The sequence below is a fragment of the Papaver somniferum genome, unplaced genomic scaffold (genome assembly GCF_003573695.1).
Source record: "Papaver somniferum cultivar HN1 unplaced genomic scaffold, ASM357369v1 unplaced-scaffold_125, whole genome shotgun sequence".
Classification (NCBI taxonomy): Eukaryota; Viridiplantae; Streptophyta; class Magnoliopsida; order Ranunculales; family Papaveraceae; genus Papaver; species Papaver somniferum.
In genome coordinates, this window is record NW_020621603.1 from 16,401,823 (window position 1) to 16,414,181 (window position 12,359).

Consider the following 12,359-nt stretch of genomic DNA (forward strand, 5'->3'; position numbering starts at 1 on the left):
TATCAACTAGTGGAAGAGAGTAACAAGATTCTGGATAGCATCGAGTATGATATTAAGACCGAGCATGGCCTTATCAAGGGCTATCCGCGCCGTGAGAAACCTCCGCCTCCTACATCTGGTTCTTCAGGGCCTTCCTCGGGTGGGAGCGTACCTTCATCGCAGAAGGGGAAGATTGCTAAACCTTCTGGTGGGGTTGAACTATCCAAGTAGATTATTGTAGAAAGTTGATCTTTGTTGATTATAAGGCTTCGTGAGATTCCTTTTGTATTTTCTTGTTCCCGCGTATCATTTCCAAGCCTGTAATCAAATTTTAATGAATTAATCATTGTTTTAATTTTTATCTGTGTTGTCCGATTTCCTTTTAAGTATTGTTACGGTTAATTTGGAATATAACTGAATGTAATCAAGGATAGCGAAGTGTTTGAGTGCGAACCAGAAGATATGTGTATCTTCGTGAACGTCTTGAGACCTGTCACCTTGCTGGATAATCCTGGGCCAGAGGATTCCCAGACGGTGGGGGTCAGGGCAGCGTTCTAGGATATGAGTTGTTTGGAATGTACATTCATTCCGTCAACCCGCTTCCATAAGATTGGTTGGGTATCTCTTTCTGCTGGATGACTTCCCCATGGTCCTACACTTATAGATGCTGATAGGGGAGTCCCGAGAGATTGTAGGTGACTACTTTCCCCAAGTAAAATAAAACAACAATTAACACAAATGTTTACGTGGTTCGACAGCAGAGTGTCTACGTCCACGGGTGAAAGAGGGTTAAAGTGTCTATTCAGTTTGTTGAGTTACATTTAGAAGAATTCCATTGATGGAACCTCTGAGGTAGTAAATAGCAAAAAATAGGAGAATGAAGTATTGACGCGGAGGTCATTTCTCTGTATTTACAGGTGTAGGGTTTTCGTGAGGTGTTGTATTTACACGCGGTCGTCTTGTTACTATTTTGCTCCATGTATTTTGACTATTTTTTTACCAAAAGTTTGCTTGATTGATAGGTTGAGGTTTGTTATTCCTCTCTCAGAGATAGAAACATGTCGATCCCAAGCGTCGTTTTCTTCTTCTGGTGCTCTTCACACAGATGCGGGTCTGCGTTGCTTTCTACGAGTAGTATGGCTTGAGATATTTTGAATTCCATGGGTGTCTGAGGATCTCCCCTTTTAGGTTGCGCAGATAATAAGATCCATTTCCTGCAACATCGTGTATGATGAAGGGTCCCCCCCATGTTGGTGCTAATTTTCCCCACTTCTTTTCTCGTTGGTATTGGGGAATGGTCCTCAGCACATACTTCCCTTATACGAAATTTCTAAGCTTAACCCTCTTATTGTACTCCCTTGCTAGTTTCCTTTGATAGTTTTCCATTTTTTGTAGTGCTGCCTCCCTCCTCTCTTCCAGATCATCCAACTTTTCCTACATCATGTCCGCTGTGAGGTTCTTCTCCTATGCTTCGGTTTTCGTAGTTGGCATGATTATTTATGTTGGGATAATAGATTCGGCTCCATAGGTGAGTAAGAATGGGTATTCTCCCGTGGCTGATCTTCGAGTTGCCTATAAGCCAGCAAAACGTTGTGTAGTTGCTCGCACCAACGCTTCTTGTATTTGTTTAACTTCTTTTTGAGGATGAGTGCGAGGGTTTTGTTTGTGGTTTCTGCCTGACCATTGCTTTGAGGGTAAATTGGTGTTGACTTGTTCTTTCGAATTTTGAAAGTATCGAAGAGTAAGTCGATGTTTTTTCCCTGGAATTGCTTGCCATTGTCAGATACAATCTCAGCTGGTATGCCAAACCTGCAAATGATGTTTTGAAAGATGAATGTGAAGACATCTGCATCTCGGATCCTTTCCAGGGCTTTAGCCTCTACCCATTTGCTGAAGTAGTCCGTGGCCACTATCAAAAATCTTCTCTTCCCTGATCCTTCGATTAGGGGACCCACGATGTCTATGCCCCATTTTGAGAATGGCCAACGGCTGTCTACTGGGTTCAACATTGTTGCGGGTGCGTGGATTTTTTTGGCGAAACGCTGGCATTCTTCGCATCTTCGTGACATTCTTGCAGCGTCTCGTATCATTGTTGGCCAGTAATATCCTTGAGTTTTTTCCTTATCTGCTATGGATCTCATTCCGCTGTGATTGCCTGCGTCGCCGCGGTGTATATCTTTCAAAATAAAATGGCCTTCGGATCTGTATAGGCAGCGTAATAACGGTCCGAGAAAAGATTTTTTGTACAAAATCTCTTTTCTCAGCTCATATCTTCCTGGCTTTGACTGTATTTTTCTGGCTTGCTTTAGATACGAGGGTAGTATTCCTTCTTTTAGGAAAAGATGAATCTCAGATCTCCAATATTCTTCTTCTTTGCTGAAGTCTTCATCTTGGTTTGCCTTAGTCATAATGTCGTCTTCTTGGAAATCATCCGCGATGAATTCTCCCACGTCATCCTCTGCAATATCTTCTTCTACGTCGTTCCTCTTCTGTGCAGCACAGAATTCTTGAATATCAATTGAAGGCTCGTAAATCCTGGTTACTTTGATTGCTCTGACGTCCTCGTTTATGAGCATTGATGATATATAGGCCAGGTCATCCGCGTGCCTGAGTTCCTTCCTTGCCAGGTGTCGGAATTTGATGTTTGGAATTTGTGATGCAAGTGTTTGCACCAATTCCATGTATGCTGACAATGTTCTGTCATAAACATTATATTGCAACCCTATTTGTCGGATGACCAGCTGTGAATCGCTTGTCAGACGCACGTCAGTTATGCCCATTTCTATTATCAACTGAAGGGCATGCACCACTGCTTCATATTCAACTATGTTGTTGGTATGTCCCTTGAATTCTAACCTGAAAGCATATATGATCCTGTCTCCTGTTGGGGTGGTGATTACGATGCCTATCCCCGCCCCTTCTTTATTTTTAGATCCATATACGAAGACTTCCCATTGCCTAGGATTTTTTGGTTCCAAGATGTTTATAGGGTCTTTACCTTCATCCATTTCTGGTAGTCCTGCTGCCTTCCGTCCTTCGATGATGACTTCTTCGTAGTTATCCAACGGTAAGTCTGCTAGGAAATCTGCTAATACTTGTGACTTCTGAGAGTGTTTTAGCTCATGGATGATATTGAATTGATCTAGGTGAGTATTCCATTTTGAAATTCTGCCTACTTTCCCTGCGTTTTTAAGGACTGCTTCTAGCGGATCTTTGCATGGGACGCGGACGTAGTGAGTCAAAAAGTAAGTTATGAGTTTCAGGGTTTCCCATACTAATGCCAAAATTAGCTGCTCAATCTTCGTGTAGTTCCTCTCTGCTGCGTTCAGAGTCTTCCTGATGTAATAGATGGGTTGTTTTATCTTCGTGTTGGTTTTAACCAATACTGTGCTGACTGCATCTTCTGTTGCTGCTATGTATAGTGCCAACACTTCATCGGGTTCTGGTTTTTGTAGTATAGGGATCTCAGCTAGGTATTCTTTGATATTTTGAAAATCTTCCTCGCACTCTGCCATCCATTCGAATTTGCTTCCTTTCTTGAGAATGTTAAAAAAGTGTTTACATCTATCCGAGGACCTGGATATGAACCTCCCCAGCGCAGCCAGTGAACCATTGAGTTTCTGAACCTCTTTTAAGTTCTTTGGGGATGGCATTCTTACGATGGCTTCAATTTTAGCGGGATCAACCTCAATACCCCTCTTCGTCACCAAATATCCGAGGAACTTTCCGGAAGTTACACCAAAAGTGCACTTTTCTGGGTTTACCTTCATGTTGTGCTCTCTCATTGCTTGGAAAATATCTTTTAGGTCTTGGTGATGATCTTTGCGTAGCTTGCTTTTAACGAGCATATCATCCACATATACTTCCAGTGTACTTCCAATCCACGGTTTGAAAATTGTATCCACCATTCTTTGGTAGGTCGCCCTGCGTTTCGAAGTCCAAAGGGCATTCTTACTTAGCAATAAAGGTCGTGCGGTGTACAGAATGTTGTATGTTGCTGATCTTCTTCTGCTAGGAATAATTAGTTGTATCCAGAATATCCATCCATAAATGACATTTCTTCATATCCTTCGACTGCCTCGACAAGTTGGTCAATGCTTGGCAGTGGATAGCTATCTTTTGGGAAAGCTTTGTTAAGGTTGGTGAAGTCGATGCATATCCTTACTCCGCCATTTTTTTCGGTACGATGACCATGTTATAAATCCATGTTGGGTACTTAAATTCTTTGATGAATCCTGCGTTCAGTAGTTTGCGGAGTTCCACTTCAACTGCGCAATGGTATTCTGGAGCTACTTTGCGCACCTTCTGCCTAAAAGGGGGGGTACCTGGTTTTATTTGAAGTTCGTGATGAACTAAATTTGGGTCAATTCCCGGCATGTCCCCCAATTTCAAAGCAAAGATGTCCGTGTATTTGTTTAGAAGTTTGATTAGCGCGGTTTCTCTTTCTTCATCCATCAAGGTGCCTATTTTGACCATCTTCGGATTTCCCTCAGTCCCTATATTGACTTTTTTAGCTGCTTCGACGGGTGTAAACGTGGGTTTTGGTTCCCCCAAGAGAGGAAAATTCTTTAGTTTCTATTTGGTAGGATCTCCGTCTTCTTTTGTCGCGGAGGTGCTTGCTTCTGCGCTGCCAGTGGTGCTTACGTTCAGAAGTCTTTTTCCGAAGATTTCTTCCATATATGCATCTATGGTTATCTTCTTATTTTTGGCTCTTCGGGACTGGTGATTCTCTTCCCGCTCATTATTGATCTGATTCTGCAAGGTTTGACATTCCCGCGCAGTTACTTGGTCTCCTTTAATTTCCATGACTCCCAAAGGTGTTGGGAATCTGAGATATTGATGGTAGGTTGCAGATACTCCCTTGAGCTTGTGAACCCATCTTCTTCCGATGATGGCATTGTAGGGTGAAGGTGCATATACGACGCTGAATCGAGTGTCTACTTTCATGGGCCCCGCGTCTACTTGCAAGACAATGTCCCCTAGGGGCTTTGTAGCTGCGCTGTTGAATCCGTAGATGGTGTAGTAAGATGACAGCAGTTGCTCGTTGTTGAGTTCCATACGTTTGAACGTGTCATAGAACAGGACGTTGACCGAGCTTCCTCCATCGATGAGAATTTTCTTGACATTGCACCCTGCTATTGGGAGTGTGAGAACTAGAGGATCATTATGGTCTTCCATGTCTTCTTCCACATCGTCTGCATCGAAAGTCATGGGCGCGTCCATCCCTTGTTCGTGCTCGTTTACCTCTTTCCCATCGATCTTATAAAGCTCACAATAATCTTCGAATTGTTTTCTCAATCTCTTCCCAATCTGGGCGGTTAGGGATGGTCCTTGAATCTCTGAACATGAAATCGTGTTGAGGGTGCGGTTGCCTTCTGGTAATTGAACCTGCTTGCCTCTCTTGGTTCTATCTTCGATATCAATCTTCTGTATATATTGCTTCAGGTCTCCTGCGTCGATTAGTTTTTGAATCATTATCTTGAGATTTTTGCACTTTTCTGTTTGATGACCGTTGAAACAGTGGTATTCACAGTATTCCTTGGATTTTTCTGATCTAGGAGGTTGTTTTCCCTTGGACCAAGGCCAATCGAAGTTCTCCCTCCCTTTGATCTCTCCCAGGATGCGCGAATAACTGGTATTCAGCTTGGTATAGACTTGATCTTCAAATTTTCGATCATCTCTTCGTCTATCATCCCTTCGTTCTTTCCTTTCTTCGTTGGGACGCTCTTCTGTGATTCCTCTTTTGGACCCGCTGGCTTGATCCACGGAATTTGTGCGTGTGGGACGTTGAGTATGAGCTATGGGATTTTCACGCTGAATTTCTTCTAACCTTGCATGCTTTTCTATGATTATCCGGAGATCTCCTTCGGTGGTAGGGATGGTTCCGTGGATCTCGACAAACAAAGGACTCATCCTCTCCATCCCCCATTTGTAGCAGTTGATACTAACCACGAGATCTACGTTGCCAATAGCTTGGAAAATCTTGTGTCATCTATCAGTATATTCTCTGATGGTCTCTTTGTATTTCATCTCCAGCGAGAATAGCTTGTACATGCCGGTATTGACAACCTTGTTGTACATGTATGTTGCTAGAAATTTTTCTGTGAGTTGGTCGTAGGAGTCGATGGAGTTTGATGGCAAGTTATAAAACCATGACAACGCGGACCCTTTTAAACTTGATGGGAAGTATCTGCACAGTATGGAGTCTTCGTTATCCCAACGGGCCATCATTCGATCATAATATCGAAAGTGAGCCGCAGGATCAGTTGACCCGTCATAGCAATCGAAGGCAGGAACCGAACACTTCTATGGTATGGAAGCCCTGGCCAAGTGTGGCATCAGCGGGGTAGTGTTTTCTTCCTTCATCACTTGCTTTAGTCTTCCGCCTCCCTGCCTAGTCTTTAGCTCCTTGATTTCTGCCAGCATCTCAACACGCAGATTTTCCATTGCGATCTGGTACTCTTCATGAATGGTAGATTTCGCTCGTAGGAGGGTGGTACCGTCGTAGTAGTCCGAGTTCTCAGGATTGTAATCAGGTTCTGATCTTTGGCTAGTCCTTGCTCCTCTTCAATTCAATGGAAGTGGGTTGTTTGCGACCACCATTCTTCTATCTTGATTAGGTGCTAGGGCCTTGGAGTTAGCTTCGTCGCGTTGGTTTTCTACCTCTGCGCTATGAATGATTCTTTCCTTGAGTGTTTGGTTCTCTTGTGCTAATATCGCCACAGCATCTGCGTATTCCTTCTGGTTCTTCCTTAATTCTGTCAGCTCGGCCATCATCTGATCGGAGTGATTTGACCCTTGATTTGGTGTTCCAGCCCACAATTGTTCATCAGCGGTTATGGTTTGTTCCTCATCCACGATATGTATCACTGGTTCTGGTGGGTCTAACCGTGCACCTTGGGACCCCGACGGTTGTTGTGAGGGTTGACCTGCTATTAGAAGCGGTTGCTTGGCTGAAAAGGGTATGTTCTGTTCGTTGGTTAAGGGCATCCCATAGAGGGGTTTTTGTATTCCTGACTCTACTACGACTTCCTGATGTTCCTGTAGTTGAGCATTGGTTACTCTGGGAGCTCCAACTTTGGATCCGCCAGCTCTTGAAGCTCCAGCTTTGGCTGCCGCGGCATTTACTGTGTTTGCTGCGATGATGTTGGCATTGATGGGGGCCGTTCTTTCTGCATTATCCTGCACCCTATCCGCTTCCTTTAGCTTTTCAACTCTCTGCTTACTCCTAGTTACAACTGGGGTTGTCCTTGGCGTCTCTTTTGACGAAGCTTTTGCCTTCCCGACATCTTTGCTTTTCTCCATCTTTTAATGTTTTCCTGAAAGGAAGAGAAAAAATCACGAAGACAACGGGCCCCACGTGATATCTATTAGCATTTTGAGTTCTCGAAGGTGTAAAATCTTGAAAATACATAAGGCGCCCATCTATCTAGATGACCGCGGATCCGTTTGAATTTTGATTTTCAAAGATGTGAAACTTAGAAAACGCATGGAAAATCAGATCTACTTAGATGAACGTGGATTTGTTCACAGTTTTGATTTTTGAAGACGTGAAAACTTAGAAAATGCATGGAAAAACATATCTACTTACATAAACGTAGATCTGTTCATAATTTTGGTTTTTGAAATATTGCACGGAAAAAAACGTAGTGTTCCATGCATCGTTATTTTCAGAGAACGAAGCCTGAAACAAGTCACAGGAGAAGATAAATCTTTTACCGGGATGAAGATCCCTGTTTCTAGTGCCAGATTGTGAACACAAAGATCATTGTCATCTGAGTGTTCACAAATAATGCGCGTAGACTCATGACAATATAGTAAATAAGCTGCGCCTGAGGGGGATGAATTGGTTATGTCGAATCCTTGACTCAGAGTCCTAAAACTCTTCCTCGTCTCATCAACTACAATCATTGTTCTTAGCTCGCATAATAAGATAAATAATGGATGAAGTATAAAACGTACGAACATGATGTACCATAAATATCGAATCGAACATGTAAATTATAAATGCATGAATATAAATGAAACGATTAACTTATATGATTCATCACTCAGATCTCTGTCTGCGGGTTTGGGTTTTTCATTATATGTATAATGGTTACAGAAATAGTCGAATGACTTTGAGATCAACATAAGCCTGCGTAGCAGGAGGAACTTCACTTACACTTTCTCTATCTCTCTGTCTCTCTCCTATTCTCCTCTCAATGTTTTCGGATCCCCCTCTTCACTTGGGAGAAAGGGGTATTTATAGGGAGGGTATGTGGGGTCCAGTTCTGAAGCCCGTTATAACCTTATCCTCTTGTGTCTTGTGCCGCTTACGCAGAAGTCTTCGTGTTCTCGGCTTTATCTGCATGTTCAGTTTGAATAAGCAGTGCTATCTGCGCTTCCTACCCAGGCTGACTGACACGTATGTTGTTTGAGGGAATTTAATGCGGGTAGTTGAGATGTCTGTCCGCGGTAGACAGCTGTCCTCTTTCCCTGTCTTGTCTGCGTCAGTCGGACTATCCCTAGCCGTAGATCTTAGATCTTTCTGGGGATAGGATAAAGTGACTCTTGGCTGTCCACGTGTGATATCATATCTTGATGCTCTTAGCCGCATGTCCTCCACGTGTGTCTTTGTGGACACGTGGCGGAAGATGAAATGTGTACCTACAACGGTTGGTACAGATTCAACGCTCTGGAACCCATCACATCCAAGGGTCAAGTTGGATAAACCACAAGATCGACATTTGTTTAGTATTTCGACTTCATATTCGTCTACGCGTTGATATACATATTAACCCTTTGTTGTCTGATCCATATATCAGATGTTGTACATTCTCCCATACCTTGTTCAATGAAGAAGAACAAAATGAAAAGCGACGCACACAAAATATTGAATATGACTTCCATTTTGATGTTTTTTTTTCTTCTTGATGTAGGAATTGTGATGGGTATTTATAGTGTAGAGGTATTGGATTTTTATTATATGCACATTAAATGCTATTAATTCTTGGCCAAGGAGATTTTCATTTGAATTATAAATAAATGCTATAATAGTCATAATAAAAAGATGGTGGCTTTGTTTGCAGAATTCAAGATTTCAAGGATTTATTGTCCCTTGGGATTACAAATTCTGGGATTCATGTAAATCCCTCGTGTGTTTGATAACTCATTTAAAATTCTTAGGATTTATAAAATTATCTTGTTTTGAAGTCCATATAATGTTTGGTATTACTCTCAAAATCTTAAAATGGTATATTTATGAGATTTAAAGTTAAAAAAAAAAGTGGGTCCATAAATCCCTTGATAAGTTTCCCAGCAAATCTTAGGGGGAGGGGTCGGACTCCATATGGAGGATTTGCTGGGAAACTGATTCTCGTGGGAAACATGATTCCAGGAATTTGGGCAACCAAACATACCGAAGGAAACATAATTCCACCAAATCCCATGGACCCATGAATCCCACTTTAAAAAATCACAAAATTGGTTAAAAAGACCAAAATCAACAATTCCTGGGTGAAAAATACATGTAAAATTTGATACTGTTTAAATGGACGAGAATGTAAAAATAGCCAGGATGTAAACAGTTTCATCCTATCCATTTTCAAATACCTTTTCTTATTTTCAATTTACATCAGGATGCATCCAGTTTCATCCTCGTTCTTTTTTAAGTTTAAGCCAGGATGAATCCAGTTTCATTCTTGCTATTTTTTTGGTGTCTATTTCACCCATATTAATTTTTACTTGTTCATTAGAACCATGTTTTAAAAATATTTGGACAAATGACCCATTTTCCGTTAAAAATTCTACATTTAAACCCACCATAATTATACTTTGCTAAATGTCATAATAGAAAATTAATTATACACATGATTTTTTATAAGAAAGAAATATATGTAAAATTCAATTGGTTTTATTGGTGAATTCATTTGTTTTGCATATACACAAAAGTACAACACATGACTCCTGAGTTCCCGACGTGTAGTTTAAGATGTTACTCCCTCTGTTTCTGAAAGACTGTCCTCTATTCCTTTTTCGTTAGTTTCAAAATTGTGTCCAGTTTCTGTTTATAGTCATATTTTTTCAATGAACTCTCTAATATACCCTTGAATTCTTTATATTCATAAATCCATTTTTAACGTGACCCAATCTAAAATATTAAAGAAATTGGTATAATTCAGGAAACAAATATATCCTTCATTCCTTTTAAGGAAATATACATTTAACTCTAAAAATTAGATTACTTATAAAGTTTATATTTCTTAAATTCAATATCTTTTAAATTTCCCTTTTAAATTTCGTATTTATAATTCTCACACCAATTTTGGATAGTCTTTATTGTTAGCATTTTTATTAAAATAAAATAGGTAAGTAACTGAGGGTAGTCAAGTAAAATAGTATGGTCTTCTTAATATTTTGAGAAAGTCAAAGCGGTTGTCTTTGTGAAACATAGGGAGTACTAACTTGACACCCCAAACAACGAAAGAAAACATATTCGGCAAGGTGACAAAGTGAATGTCTGGTATGACAATTGGTGTGGCAATAAACCCATTGCTGATACGACTACTAACAACTTTCAACACCTTGTTAATCTTAAAGTTGTTGATATCATGGATACCCCCTCTGGAACCTGGAATTTGAATTCAATTGAAAACATTATTCCTTTGGCCATTCAAGAGAAGATTAAGGCAATCCTAAGGGTGCACACGGTACGGTTCGGCTCGGTTATTGCCAAGACCGAGTACCTGTACCTCCCTAGCTTCAGTTCCAAAATTTTGGACCGGTACCTATACCTTATATCTCGGTTCCGGTACCATTCGGTACCAGGTACGGTACCAAGTATGGTTCCGATTCCAATCGGTTCTTTTCTGTCAGAATTCCAGACATATCCAAACAGACAAATTAAGTACCTGTTTTACCTGTTTTTCAATATATTAAGCAATATCTCAATCAAAGAACAAAGTGACAACCCAAAATTAGCAATAAGCCAATAATACTAGCAAACCAAAGTGCCAAACAACCAAAGTCTTGACAAGTAGCAGTAGCACACAAACTGACAAACAACCAAAGTCTTAACAAGTAGCAGTAGCCAACACACACACACACACTGATGTCTGACCAACACAAACAATAGTTACAAACTTACAATACTACAATAGTGTTAATTCTTAAGTTTTAATGTCTTAACAACTAATAGAAAGTTAGTTGAAATTGTAGCATTGGTGGTGAAGTGGTTGTGGTCCTTGTGGAGATCTATTTCATGGCTGCACTGGTGGTGGCATTATGTTTGATAGGACCCAGTAAAGATGCAATAAAAAGTAACAGCAAGTTAGGCAGTTAGTAATAGTAACTATTACTAAAAAAAAGTAACAAGGAAAAAGAAATTTGTTATTTGTGAATATAATATGTTACCTTCTTCAACTTCGATATCGCCATCTGGTATATAGTCACTTAGAAGATCCAGTTGTATTGGCTTCCTTAGCCAGCTTTGTGTGCAAAGCAATGCCTCAACTGTCCTTGTAGATAAAGAGCTTCTACAAGGACTTAAAACTCGGTTTCATGTGCTAAAAGCAGATTCAGAGGCAACAGACGACATAGGAATGGCTAGTATATCCTTAGCCATATGTGCAAGTATCTTATACTTGTTACTATTGGTCTTCCACCAACCCAACAAGTCAAAGTCATCATCACCGTCTTCTCATTCACCTTCTTCATACTTGTCAATGAAATATTTATCCAACTCTGTTTTTCCCAGATCATCACTTGGGTTGCTCTTGAACCTCGTACTCCTTGACATCAACTCTTTCATACGACTAGGCCCTGCCCCTGGTTTACTTACCACTGCTTGTCCCTGAATAGAAGTACTTAACTCCTCCTCATGAACTGAATACACATCTTTATATTCTTCAAATAGAATCTTATAATCTAATAACACACTCTTCATAACAAGTTCAACCTTAAAAGACTTCTTCCCATACAAGCACTCAAGAGCAAATAAAAGTCCTTTTTCTTTCTCTCTAGGATCCAACAACATAGCAAAAAAGGTTGTAGAGTTCATCTTTGCATAATCACCAATATTTGTTATACTTCTTAAACATTTTTCCAGTCATAGTAGCAATAAAAGGATCTTCATCTACATTATCTCTAAACTCAACTAATTGTTCATAAATGATAACTAATTTCCATAAGAAAGTGTTTGTTGTTACCTTAGTTGAGGCTAAAAATGCAACGGTGGCATCAAAGAATACCTTCAAACATTTCACAAGGCCTCTGGCAAAGATCCAATCCTCTTGACATGGAGCAGGTTTCTTCACTATAGTCATCTTCTTCTTCTTCTTCTTTTGTGCCTTCTTCTTTCCTTTCACATCATCTTCTTCTTCTTGTTCTTCTTCACTAAA